The sequence below is a fragment of the Sinohyriopsis cumingii genome, chromosome 12 (assembly GCF_028554795.1).
Source record: "Sinohyriopsis cumingii isolate HCF-2022 chromosome 12, ASM2855479v2, whole genome shotgun sequence".
Lineage (NCBI taxonomy): Eukaryota > Metazoa > Mollusca > Bivalvia > Unionida > Unionidae > Sinohyriopsis > Sinohyriopsis cumingii.
The window spans coordinates 69,107,821-69,122,742 of record NC_142972.1 but is presented as its reverse complement, the minus strand read 5'-3'; the positions used below and the strand labels follow the sequence as shown (position 1 = coordinate 69,122,742).

The 14,922-nt window shown below is 34.5% G+C and overlaps 1 long non-coding RNA gene across 4 annotated transcripts; it reads right to left on the bottom strand.

Moving 5' to 3' along the window:
- Positions 1 to 274: 274 nt before the first annotated feature.
- LOC149786669 (uncharacterized) lies at positions 275 to 12,655 on the bottom strand. Of its 4 annotated transcripts, none has more exons than XR_016425008.1 (5): positions 11,851 to 12,655; positions 9,615 to 9,671; positions 7,886 to 8,036; positions 6,766 to 6,828; positions 275 to 4,295 (listed from the first exon to the last, which is right to left on the bottom strand). It is a non-coding gene; the product is annotated as an uncharacterized LOC149786669 (long non-coding RNA). The 4 variants fall into 4 exon arrangements; XR_016425011.1 differs by having other exon boundaries at positions 6,766 to 6,809; XR_016425009.1 differs by having other exon boundaries at positions 6,766 to 6,809; positions 7,925 to 8,036.
- Between the last annotated feature and the right edge of the window lie 2,267 nt (positions 12,656 to 14,922).

The following is a 14,922-nucleotide window of genomic DNA, read 5'->3' as shown; positions in this document are numbered from 1 at the left end:
TTAAGAGACTGTTCTGTAGAACATAAAAACCTTAGCAAAACAAAAGATATTTGTAAGAAATATACACAATATAATTTACCCTGTTTTATAATTGCAAGTTCTGAAGTGCAAAGTTGGTTTCAATTCATGGTGTACTTCAGAAATTAATTGGTTGATATAAATTTGGGATGGAAGAACATGAAGGGAGAGACACTGTCAGACATGTTAAATACTATGTACCATCTAAAAATGAATGGGGTGGGGATGGGGTGGTGTTAACACAAAAAACTAAAGATTTGGCACTTGTATTATTTAATACATAACAATAGCTTTCATCACAAATTATGGAACTACAAGTCATAGGATGATGTCATAATTGACTGTTATGACTTGGTTGTATTGAGGCTGTTTCAATTTTTTTAAAATAGGAATGAATGAAGCTGTCAGAAGATAGCAAAGCTAGTGTACAAATAAAGTAACTTGCATGTCATTGTGCCATTTTCATGGATACATTCATAAAATTTTATAGTGAGCCAAACTTCAGACATATTCACTGAACACAAATAACCAGCTACCAATTCAATGCACAATTCTTACATGAAAAATGATGTAAAGCTAACATAAATGCAAAATGAAAATGAAGTCAGTGCAGCATAAATCTTGCTGGATCTATTAAAAATGTTACACACAACAACATCCATCTAAACACCATGTAGGATGCATATGATAAATAATCCTTGACAGACTGAACTAAACATGAGAAAAATGGGGCATGCATTTTGAGCACACAACAATTGGTCCAAAATATGACCTTGACCTGAACGTCAAAAGGTTGAGGTATCATGATGCAAAATTGTCTTCAGTTGATAATGATTTATCCAACTTAAAACATTTAACACAAATTTTCTATACAACTGTAACCCAAATATCAAAGACGTGATAGTCCATATCTCCAAATGGTGTTAAGTTCATAATGATTCACCCAAGTATGAAGAAATATCATCAAAGGGTTTAGGAAATATAAGCATATATTAGATTCTTATTTATTAAATTTATCTGAACAATTATTAGGCTATATGTAGCTATGCTCAAGGTATTTTAAATGTGCATTTTTAAGGATAACTATTAACTATTTTGGATTTATTGGATTCTCATTATTACATATTTATTGTTTTTTTTCTCCTTATAAATCCTAAGATAGTATGCCAGGTGCTGATTATGAATTTAAACCTAAAGTTAACATGAAGTCAAAATTTAGTCTGCTCTGGTGGCCTAGTAGTTTGAGCATCTGCCTCGGATGCAGGAGGTCATGGGTTCGATCCCTAACTGAGTCATACCAAAGACTTATAAAAATGGTATTAACAGCTGCCTCGCTTGGCGCTCAGCATTAAGAGTTAGTGTTAGGACTGGTCAGCCTGGTGTCAGGATAATGTGACTGGGTTGGACATCATGCTACATGTCTGCAGCATGATGCCGCAATGCTATACATCACTATGATGTGTGTCACAGCAGACACCATAGCGATATGACTGAAAAATTATTAAGCTAATTAAAAATCCAAATCTCACACAGACACACACACACACACACACATAGGTAACTATTTACAGCATCTATAACTATTAGGAAAGCAGGACAATAACTTAATTATTTAATGTCAAAGATGTATGTGTTGCACTCTTGTACCTTCTGAATGGGCACTCTGCTCCACTTGAGTGCCCATTCAGCAGGCACAAGAATGCAACTACTAACACTCAGATGCAGGCTGTTTATTTGAGCCTTTCCATTCCTTGTTTTTTTCAATCATTATCGATTCCAATGTACCATCTTTCATTGATTATCTGAATTCTGAGCAATTATATTTTATTGAACTGTTTATGTTCTAGCACATGAGTAGTCCCTTGCAATTTTACTGTCTGGAAAAAGTGTACAAAACATTGCCAGCAACAGCAGCAATTGAAAGAGGATGGTTGTCTGCTAACAGAAATTTAGCAAAATGAACTTCCAATTGAAGTACATCAAAGGTCCTCCCTGGTTTTAATAAATGTGTAACTTCAGGCTGTGTTGCTGATGATGAAGCAGCAAACTGATGTTTTTTAGCTTTTCATGCTGTTTTATGTCATGGGCACCTTCATGCCTGATAGTTAAATCACAATTTCACAATATGTAGAACACAAAGTTGTCTCCTTTACTAGATGGTTTCACAAATCTAAACATGATGGCATAATTATCCTTCCAATTCTGTTTTCTTTTCTTTGCTGGAGAAAATTCTGAATTTTCTTCTTTCCTTTTCAACAAAACTAGAAGCTGAATATTACAAAGATGAGATACATTGACAGCAGAAACTGCTTTGTGCAATCCAATAGGTGGTTAAAGACTGGCATGGTAACCTTGATTTGAATAAATCAATCTTATTCTAGAACTCTATATTCTGATATATATGTGATACTCTCTGAATGGAACCAGATGCTCATAAAAAGAAAATTGCAAGGAAATTTTTAATTAAATTATTACAGAAGACCCACCCTGGCTCATTTTTGTTAGAAATTGAAGTAGTGATAGAGATGCAAAGCTCCGAGCCCACAGTCAGCGATGCTGACAGTTAAATTACTGAATACACAAAAGGTGAAATTCAAATAAACAACAAATTTAATGCCATTCTATTACAGATAGTCCTTCCTCAAATTAAATTCAATATTCAAAACCCTATCACTCGTCTTTCACTCGACCAAGTGATGGCCTATTTCATCATCTGACTTAGTGTGATAGATTTCCCTCCTGTCCTGTGTTTCTTCTCATCTGTAGTATTTCTTGACTGGTACCCAGTACCCCTTCATTCCAACAACCACGTCCTTCACCCTTCCACTTCCTACACTTCCGCTCACTCCTTTTCTTGTCTCCCAGAGACTCGGGACCAACTGTACCAGGGTTATTCCCTTCTCTGCCTCCTGCAGCTCCTCTGGTCCCTAAAAGCTTCCTTTCTGAAGTTCCTTTGTAATTCCCAGAATAATAATGTTTCCCACCAATTTTGAATGACGTCGGAGTAGCTTATAACTTCCTTATGTAATTCCTGCAAGATGGTTTAGCGACTACTGACGTTTAGTTCCAAGACACTAGATTTAAACATGCGATTCCATTGGTGGCCATGCCTTGCTCAAATCTGAGTGGATGTCGATTCACCCATGGTCTACATAATTAACAGAAATTGCCCCCTCCCCAGCAGTCTGTCAAGGGTGGATTTACAACCCCTACTTGATATTCCTTTCAGCCAACACCGGCAATTCATGCCACTTACCTGTGAATCGCACTCAGCAGAATAAGGTGCCAGTAACTATTTCCTATGGCCATGTTATAAACAACTGTCTTCCCATCCATCTTTTTGATGTCGGCTTACACTCACAACATTTATGAAGTGAATAAGTAGCCTCAGGGTCTAGCATATACATGTTGCAATCTGGCTATTGTTCCTTACATATAACGTGACAGAGTACTAGGAACAGAAAGATTTTTATGATGGCTTTTGTTGTGGCCATATTGGATATCAGATTAGAGCTAATTTTATTTAAGATCAATTGTACATAATATGACGTCTTCTGGTAAAAATCCCATGATGCTAAATCTTTGCTCAGTAATGAAAAGATTTCAATGATGGCTGCCATGGTGGCCATATTTGACATCTAATTGCCATAATTTTAATGTGGATACTATAAGAAATCCTTTTTTGAAGCCCCATGTTTATATTATCATCCATTTAGCAAGAGTGAGAAAAAATTATCAAGATGGTTACTGTGGTGGCCATACTGGATTTTCAAGCAGCAACATTTGTATTAGGACCAACTAGACAGTGGGATGAATCTGTGTCTAAAGTTTCATAGCAAGCCTCCAAGTAGTCTACGAACAGAGATAACAAACTTGTGCTAATGGACAGAGAGATGACAGACAACATACAATCTGAAAATGTTTGGTCTATGTTCAGAAGAGCTATAAACACTCTTACTGAATTTAGGGTAGTTATTATAATACGAGTTTTCAATAAATATGTCCAACATACTGGATTTTTTTATATATAAATTTGAAATAAATTGCCTGCATTTCATCAAATTCTAATCAGGTGATGTACATATCAATAGCAACAAACCGGAAAATTTTTATTTGTCTGTGTCATAATGGTTTTGCATTCACATGCTACATAAGTAGGTAAATGAAGATATCACTTCTTTAGATGCCGCTGGGGAATAACTATGCCTTACATATGAAAGTTCTGTGACATCTGTGCCAACTAAGGAATGGACAAACCTGTTATTGCTGAATCCATGCTAAAAAGAAGAAAGAAGGAAGAAATATTCAAATAATTAGGATACTGGAAAAATGAAAATAAATGACAAAATCATTAGATAAACTGATGTTGGATTTGCCCAAAAGACAGGATCTTTGACAAAAAAACTTGAAGAAAGCATTCTTTATTATTTAAGGACTTTTGGATTGTAGTGGCTTCCCTTTATTGTGCACCCATGAACATAACTAAGAAACTACTTACACAAACTATGATAACAAAGTAACAAAGACTATTACCTATTTGCATAAATCATTACTGATGTGCATCTGAGACACAATACAACATTTGGATTTGGTTAAGAAGTTGTTGTAAAGCACACACACACACACACATATATATATATATATATATATATATATATATATATATATATATATATATATATAATCTGAAGGTAAATCCATTCAAGGAAGGGAACTAACAAACAATATAATTGATATTGGTTTATGTCAGATGTCTGTCTATAGTAAAAGTCACATGGGTCGTGTAAGCCCATTTACTCGTATAAATTTAAAAACAGATTTTAGATTTAAAATTTAATCTTAGATAGTCATAACAAAGATTATTCAACATTGATTTCTGAGTGATCTGCACAATAATTGTCATATCAAAATTTAAGATGAAAATTATCAATTTCTATGGACTTTTACAATGGCAGTCCAGCATCAGACTGGGTCAAGAAACTATTACTAGTGTCGGGGGAATCAAGGTAAGATCATAGGAACAAGAAGTCAAGTGCAGTTTCATTCATCTCCTGTATGGATGTTGAACTATGAATAGGATAGGAGTAATATACAATAAGTATTTTTCTTTTATAGATGACATTTCTCCAAAATGAGAACTTAGGATGATGTAAAATTTAACTAAAGTAAATCTGAATTGACAGCCATATTTCTACTGTCTTTTTCATGTATGAAGGAACATATTTGTTTGGGAAAAATAAGTATTATGTAAGAATTGAAAAAAAAAAGACATGACATACCATACAGAAGATATAAACAAAGTTACATATTTGCCTCCAATTTACTGGACTTGTGTTCCCTTTTTGTTCTTGCTTGTGTTTTCCCAAACTTTGTTTATGAATGATGATATTGTCACATCTCTGTTTATGTTTGTAGTACAACTTCTTCCCAAATGCAGACATGTTCCCTCTTACATCATAACGTGCGACAAAACAGTTTAAATAAGATCACCCCACTTGCCTGACTGTACCTAAAAATGTCTAAGTATGTTATCATTGAATTTGCCACTAAGCATTTTTTCAAGGAATTTATACAATAATCTGCAATGGAATTTTGATGAACAAGGCAAAAAATAAATGGAATAAACACGATTTAAAGGAATTTGTAATCAAAATCTCCAAAATGACACCTATATCTGCAAAAAGTGACTTAGAACACATACATAAGCTTTGTGAGTTGTACTATATTTTTGTAATTCACAATGACTTTGATCTTTCTTTTCCTCCAATCATAATGACTATTATCAAATGACCAATAAAAAGAATCTGGTGATGGTATATTTAGTAAAAAACAGCATAAAATGTAGGAATTCAAATTCCTCTTGCTACAACACTGTGAGCTTACCTTTGCCTTTTCAATGCTGTTGTTAGTTTTGTTGTATCATGAGCAACAATGCTTAGTGGATATGCATTAAATACACTTCTCAGATCACAAACACAGTGAAGCTGTTGTGTTGCAACTTGGTTGTGTTGTTGCAGGGACATTTTCTGTACCTCATTCCACTATAATGTGTGATTATTTATTAAGTTAGGAGGTCAGTGACAGTTTTGTGTGACAGAATTTCCCCTGGGTTCACTCAAGGTGCATCAATGTCTTGACCTCTGACCACAATAACCAACAGGGTTATGTGGGAATCAACAAACTGTGCATGATAATTGGATGACAGCAACCCATAAACTAAATTTGGCAAAGGTATATGAAACAATTATCACCTACCATATAGAAATCAAATTGTTATTAAAAGAACTGAGAGAAAAAGGTGGATATAACCATAAAATAATGTGCCTCAACATATGTGAGTTAATTAAAAATGAAACAAAATTAAATGAGGCATTGTTATCTAGACTGTATAAATATCCATATATACTAATATTCAAATTGATATGTTAGTCATCCACTTTCTCCAAAATGATTAATTCAATTTCTTTATTCATAATTATAAAATTTCTGTGGTAAAGAAAGTGTTAGGATTTATTAAATGTATGCAATACTGCAAGATTCAAAACATTCTTGTTAAAACAATATTAATTGACAAAGTGCTGGAGTGAATCTGATCACATGGCCTCCTTATCTGCTTCTTAAATTGTTCAAGATTGGACAGCACATCTCATTTTTTTTCTAGCAAATATTTCAACAGGTTTTGCCACAAATAGATTTGAAGTTATTTACTCTGTTTTCCTTAGGGAATAATAAATTATGTTTACTTACCTATGTGAAGTATCCAATATGTCATGACTAACACTTCGCAGGATCTGAAATCATACAAGAGTCCTGAAATTATACAGTAACAAGTTCATTATTTTGAAAATTTGAGTGCAAAGGAATATTATTTACTACCTAATAAGTAGTTGGACTGTAATTCTTTTAATTTAATCATGTTGCCTTTCATAAACTGTAACTGAACAACCAAGCATTTATAATACCACAAATATTTTAATCTTTTTCATGATTTGTTCCCCACTAAACTAAAAGTTTAATCAGCTTAATAGCAAAAAAACCCAATCTTAATGAAAGCAGATTTAAAAACGTTTCATTAACCAAGCTATCAAATCTTTAATGATGTGCTTTAGATGCTGATTCCCTGTAACAGTCATTCTTACAATTTACTCAGTTTGTTTTTAAACTTGCCTAATCTATGCATGAAATGGTATGATTTCATAATTTATTTTCATTTCTTTTAACTGTGTAAATTTAATGTGACATTTAAATTATGTCATAATGTGACAATAATGTGACGTTTAAATTTTGTCATAATGTGACAATAATGCGACATTTAAATTCTGTCATAAAGTGACATTTAAATTCTGTCATAATGTAACATGTGACATTTAAATTCTGTCATAATGTGACAATAATGTGACATTTAAATTCTGTCATAAAGTGACATTTAAATTCTGTCATAATGTGACATGTGACATTTAAATTCTGTCATAATGTGACATGTAATACTCTTCATATTCATCAGAAATCATAATTACCACTATCCATCCTAATCAGGTATTTTGTACAAGAGGCAATGATTGAAACTGAAGGATTTTCATTGTTATTATTATTATTATTATTATTATTATTATCACCTGACAGTGAATTGTTCAGAAAAATGACATGCAGGGTCATTTTCTTTCTAAAGAGAATATGTGGGTCTGTTTATATCTGATACAAAAGCAGTATGTATGTATGTAATTTAACAGTAAAAGAGCTAAATAGTATTAATAAAATTAAGTTACATAAATGTAAAGGCCAAAAACTAAGAAAATAAACTCACCAACACATATGCATCACACACCCAATGAGAGAGAGAGAGAGAGAGAGAGAGAGAGAAATGTACTTCATTTCCTTTTGAAAGAAGGCCAATGGATGTTCTTACATACAGCAGCTTATCTTTGCATATCTTTGTGATAAAATATCCAGTCATCTCCTAGCCAGCCTCCAGTGATGGTGGTAGAAGTCTCTGATGGACAGAATGCAAAAGCTCTAAACTGAAAAAAGAAATATTCTTTGTAATTACTATTTGATTGTTGAAATAATCAAGTTTTCTAATTTCATTCATGCAATGAGTCTTAAAACTATTCCATTGTTTAAAAGTTACTAAAGGATCACATCACTGTAAATCATGATTCCAATAAAGCAATTAAGAAAAATGTACTATTTTCAAGGCCACATTATAAGAATTTAATATGCACTGTTATTCCTCCATATTTTTAGAACTCATTTGGGATACTGATAACTCTCATCCTGTATATCCATCCATTAGTACATGTTTGGAATACTGATAACTCCCATCCTGTACATCCATCCATTAGAACCTGTTTGGGATACTGATAACTCCCATCCTGTATATCCATCCATTAGTACATGTTTGGGATACTGATAACTCCCATCCTGTATCTCCATCCATTAGTACATGTTTGGGATACTGATAACTCCCATCCTGTATCTCCATCCATTAGTACATGTTTGGGATACTGATAACTCCCATCCTGTATCTCCATCCATTAGTACATGTTTGGGATACTGATAACTCCCATCCTGTATCTCCATCCATTAGTACATGTTTGGGATACTGATAACTCCCATCCTGTATATCCATCCATTAGTACATGTTTGGGATACTGATAACTCCCATCCTGTATATCCATCCATTAGTACATGTTTGGAATACTGATAACTCCCATCCTGTATATCCATCCATTAGTACATGTTTGGGATACTGATAACTCCCATCCTGTATCTCCGTCCATTAGTACATGTTTGGGATACTGATAACTCCCACCCTGTATCTCCGTCCATTAGTACATGTTTGGGATACTGCTAACTCCCATCCTGTATATCCGTCCATTAGTACATGTTTGGGATACTGATAATTCCCATCCTATATATCCATCTATTAGTACATGTTTGGGATACTGATAACTTCCATCCTGTATATCCATCCATTAGTACATGTTTAGAATAGCTGTATGTGATTTAAGCAACTCTGATCATTAGTTTGCCTACGTCATAGACCTTTTCAAAAAAGGTACCAGTTTTTACTTATCCCATGAGGTTGCTGAAACAAACATTTCTCTTTCCTTTTTTCAAACCTTGGTACATGCAGTCAGTCATACCTGGCAGACACATCATGTATATAAGGGGTTAATAATTCTTACCCTTGGATCATGGTGTTTTGGGGTGGTGCAGGTATGGACCATTATGGTGGGAAAGAGGAATGTGTCAGTGTAGATGTGAGCATCCACTGGAGAGCAAGCAAAGTTAATCTAGTGCTCTGCATTGTATTGGAAAATACCATGTCAACATTAAAAAGGTATATGTAACAAAAAAATCATGGTTGTGCAATACAGTCATGTTTATCTTTAAGTAAAGAAAGAAATCCAAAATTGCTATTTCAGATAACAACTTAATTTTAAAGTTATAGAGAGATTTTGGCATGTATACTCTAATTCTTCTACTACTATTCTCTGTACAATTACTGTAGGAAATTATACATATTTAACAGACAAAATGAACAGCAACTTCTGTTAAGAAAAATTTAACTGACTTCAAACATCAATACTTACTATAACTATATGATAAAAGATATTCATGTAGGTGATGACCAGTACAAGGTCAGACCTCTGAAATGAGATTAGATGGATATTCAAGAAGGTACAAATACAGGCTTCGACCATAATATTAAGTTAAACATAATTTACTTGAGTATAGATAGGCCATGCAAAAAAGCAAGTTCATAAGTGAAGGTTATAACCCAAGTCCACAACTTCTGTTCATTATTCAATATGTGGTGATCATCCACAAACTTTACTGTATTAATGATAGGGATGCTATACACTCATACACTTTATATAATGCATTTACTGCAATAAAAAGACATTTGGAACATGAACAGTAATATCTATGTAATATATACATGGTAAAACTCTCCCTTAAAAGGAGTGAACATGTATAATTGTAACCATCATTATTAAACAGTGGCATATATATCTTCAGTGAAAATATTGTTGGAGACATGCACTAATGTAAACTAAGAAAGTATGGCTTGAAAGCATAAACAGTTATTTACTTAGGTGGTGTCATCTTGGCATAACTGGAATATTATTATTATTATTATTATTATTATTGTATTTTGCACACAAAAAACTGGGTCATGTAACATACTGACAAGACAAATGTTGATAAAATTGCCAAATTTTGTAAGAGGTGTCTGGTGGCCTCATCATCAAGAATGGGCTTATCATTGCATAATGATGATCCTCACTGAACAGATCAATGAAAAAAACATGATTTGCACAACGAATTGATTTTAACAAAATACATGTACTGACTTGATTCCTGACACAACATAAAGCATCTTGCTGCTTGATAAAATATGTAGCTCATATTGAAAATTTGGCATTACCATTTACTATTAAAACTGTTTAATAGTGACAAAAGAGCAGGTGCATGGCCCTTGGATTAAAGCCTTAATAAATGACATTATTGTGCATTATAAATAGCCTCTTCTGGCTGCCCCAGTGATATGTTGATTTTGTCCTGTTGTCTATTTTCAATACTGTTCATTTCATCTTTACAACTACCCAACATTGAAAATATTTTTAAGCAAAGGACCAATTAAAAAATAAAAGATGTACAGTAACAAATCCATCAAAATTTTATGTTAAACTACTGTTGCGGTGAACAACATTATTACAATGACGTCTTAAGATGCCAGCAAATTATTTGACAGTAAAATTTGTCTAAAAAGAGCACCTGGCTTGAGACATGATACTCTATGCACAAATGAATCAAGCTGTTATATAGAGAACTTACCTCCAATTATGAAACATGTGTCTTGACAGACTGTGTTTTATTAGCACAAAGGGTTGTCTCCCAAAATACAAATCATGTATTCATAAAAAATTTCAATGACAAAATCATTTTGTTTAGGAAAACATTTCTTTTTTCACAGTTGTCTGCAGGAATCTGTCAATTTATCATGAAAGACATCATGAATTTTCTGAAGGATATGGTCATAAGACCATTCCTTCAAAAAATGAATGCCTTGCTTATAAAACCCATTATCCTGGATCAACTTGAACCTGACACCCTGCCTTGGCACAAGCTCTATCCTAGGATCTGGGATCAGCACCAAATCCTTAACAAAGGGTCCATTTTAACTAAATCTGCTGCCTATATATATATATATATATATATATATATATATATATATATATATATATATATAAAGGCTCCACAAAACAATTGTATTTGTAAAAGATGTATGCCCCCAATGCAGATTTGTAGACCAAACTAAGCAACAAAAAGGAACCTCATTACTACATGTATGGAATTCTTATTATCTACCTCGATTCTTGTATACGATGAATATCAATGTCCAAAGCTGATTTTGTCTTTTTTTTTAGGATCTTGTAAAATAATGATAAACATGTCCAAGCACAAAAACTTGTTCATGCAAATACGTGAATATTTTTGATGTTTGGAAAAAAATTCATCAATAGTTATTTCTTATTCTGTATAGATGCTCCAAAGAACATTATTCCACACAAGTTTCACTGGCCATAATCTGGCATTTATAGTGAATTTACAGTAATCTGAACTAACCATTCTGCACAGTGATATTACTAAGATGCTGTTAGAATTTGCTGAGGGGAGTATTTACATAATTTACAATCAGAAAATGTGTGATGTTTCCAGACAAAGGTAAAACAACTAAATTTACTTTTCATCTTGTGTACTGATATATGGCTTGACAGAGAGATAAATGACAGAACATCACTATTACAATAAACTGTGTACCTTCAGTTGGGAGGATATTATAACTGGAATACTGTTCAGAGAATACATAAAAACTCTGTCTAAATAATATATCTTGACTTGAACAGAACTCTCTGTGCCTGTGAATAGTATCGCTGTCTAAATAATATATCCAGACTTGAACTGAACTCTCTGTGAATGTGAATAGTATCAGTCTAAGTAATATACCCAGACTTGAACAGAACTATCTGTGCCTGTAAATAGTATCACTGTCTAAATAATATATCCAGACTTGAACAGAACTCTCTGTGACTATGAATAGTATCAGTCTAAGTAATATATCCAGACTTCAACAGAACTCTCTGTGACTGTGAATAAGCATCTCTGTCTAAATAATATATCCAGGCTTGAACAGAACTCTCTGTGACTGTGAACAGTATCAATCTATGAAATTTTCCTTGTTCAAAATTAACGTATTAAGCAGCAGAGAGGGCGAACAGGCTCTAATTGGTTCACCCGTATTTTCGCAAAATACGACTTCCTGGGAGATCGCAAAAAATCGCGATATTTTATAAGTATCCGCGTTGAGACGGTGTTGTTCGCCGAACTTAATAGACTCCAACCCCACTTACTGGTTATCGCGATTACCAGCGACAACACCGAAGGAAAAACGCGATAGTGTCAGTGACAAGCTGGAGCCGCGCCCTCTCTGCTGCTATGAATTAAAAAAATTGTTATATCATAGCATGGTGCATCCGGACTCTTACACAGCTAGACTAGCTAGAGAGCGGCTAAAAGCAATCAAAAAATTTATCCCCGTAAGAGATGAGTTCAGAAAAAACGTGCAGTCGCGACAAGAAGCACAAGTTGAGTACGCAGCGGAAACGGAACAGTTATTTAAACCCGTCACTGCGGTTACTGGAGAGGTTTTAACTTCTATTAGGGGACCTAAAAAGGAAGAGGGTGAGAAGGAAGAAAGTCTTATTCAAGTATTAAAACAAACTGCTGAAAAAATAGCTGCCGCACAACCTCAACCTGAAGGTGCTGTTGGTGAAGAACCAAAAAAGGGAAAAAAGGGAATCGATTTTAGGGAGAAATTTACTGAAGGAGGCATAGCAGCAATAAAAAAATTTCAGCCACTAAAATACAATGAATTAGTCGAGCTTGGTGCGTTTGCTGCTGTTGGTTATAATTCAAAGGAAGTTTTTTTTAAAACCCGAATATGTTAAAACTACAGGTCGTGATGAATGGATTGATTGGGTGTATAAAATAAACCGAAATATTGGTCGAATAAACAAACGAGAACAATTTTATAGGACATATTTATCAGGAATAGACAAACATGATGAAATGATGCAGAAACTAGAAGAACAAGAAGAACAAAAACAAGAACAAATAGAACAAAAACGAGAACAGCGGAGACAAAAAGAGCAGGAAAAACGATAAAAATGGAGCAACGACAAAAGAAAAACAACAAAGCAACAAAAAAAAAAAAAAAAAAAAAAAGCACCAGGAAGACCCCTCCTATCCCTCTCCTCCATCTCTGCAAGAAATAGAACGTCAAAAACCTCAACCCAAACCTCAATCCAAGGAATCAAGACCCCTTCCTGTAGAAATTTTTACCGATGAGGCTCTTGGTCTTCTTGCTGACCGGGATGAATACTCAATATTGCTGCACATGGTTATGATTCTAGACAAAACTATCTAAAATCTGAATATCTTGAAAAAGTATCGCCTGGAGAGTGGATTCCTGCATTATATTTTGCCCCCAGAAATTCACGGATTAATACAAAGAATCCCGAGTATCGAAAATTTAAGTATGATGTGGAAACCCATAGACTATCACAATCTCTACCAAAAGATGAGTTTTATGATGCGTCTGGTGCTACTGGCAGTGGTTTGGGAGATAATTTTGTTTGTCCCGATAATATTTTCAATGACGTGCAACGATTAGAAGTTTTCATAGGAGGGAAACGAGCTGGAAATAACTCCCCGGAAATAATTAATGAAGCAGCTGATATCTGTCGACGATTATTTTAAAGTGGTGTCATAAACACTAATATTTAGCGAGAGCTCATTGATGAACTCGTTGATGATTACAGCGATTAGATAAACAAGAGCAAATAGCATAACATGGTCATATTCAATAGACACTATACACACGTACAGGTCAGAGCAGTAAACTCACGATTACCAATCTACAGAGCAACTTACGGAGATGGACTCTGTGATGTTGTTCAGGGGTTATTTGCGGGGTTAGCGCCAAAAGTAGGTCCTCTTGCAAAGCAATTATCAATGAAAGCTATTAATGTTGTTAGTGAAAATGCTCCTGGTGCAATCGTCGATGTTGCTGGTAAGGCGTTCTCGGCGATCAAAGAAAGACTAGCACGATTAATAAAACGAAAATCACCACCGGTAAAACTGGCAAGCACCGAAATTATGTCCGTGGATGTCAGTAAGGTGATAAATCAAGCTGAAAATCAGAAACTAGCAGCGTTGATAGATCAAGGGGTATACGCAGAAAGAAATATAACAGCGAATTTGATAGCAGGAAGTGGACTTCGTGTGCGACGACGATAATCACCATATGGAAAATAGGCATTTGTATAAAATGTTCAAACGCATATCCGACCCAGCATTAAATATAGATGAGCCGGTTCAGCCAGATAAATCAGTGCGTGATTATCAATTGTATTCCTATGATGCAAACAAACCGGATCAACGAGGGCGTATCGAACTTCAAGTTCATGACACAAGTAGATATTACCTGCCCTGTGAGGCGTTTATTGAAGTAGAAGGTGAACTTGTAAAGGCGGATGATAATGAATACGATGCCAATGACAGAGTTGGTTTTGTCAATAATGGTTGTTGTTGTTGTTTTTGTGGGGTTTAACGCCATTTTCAGCACACGATAGGCTATAGATGGCGGCCAGTATTAATGGTGGAGGAAGAACCCGGGAAAACCCCGGAAAGAACCACCGACCCACGAGAAGCTACTGGCAAGCTTTCTCACATACCCACATTGGCTGAATCTGAATCCTAGACTCGAACCTCCGCAGACAGAGGTGAGATGGCAGTGATCCGTAACGAAGAACGCTTTAGACCACTCGGCCA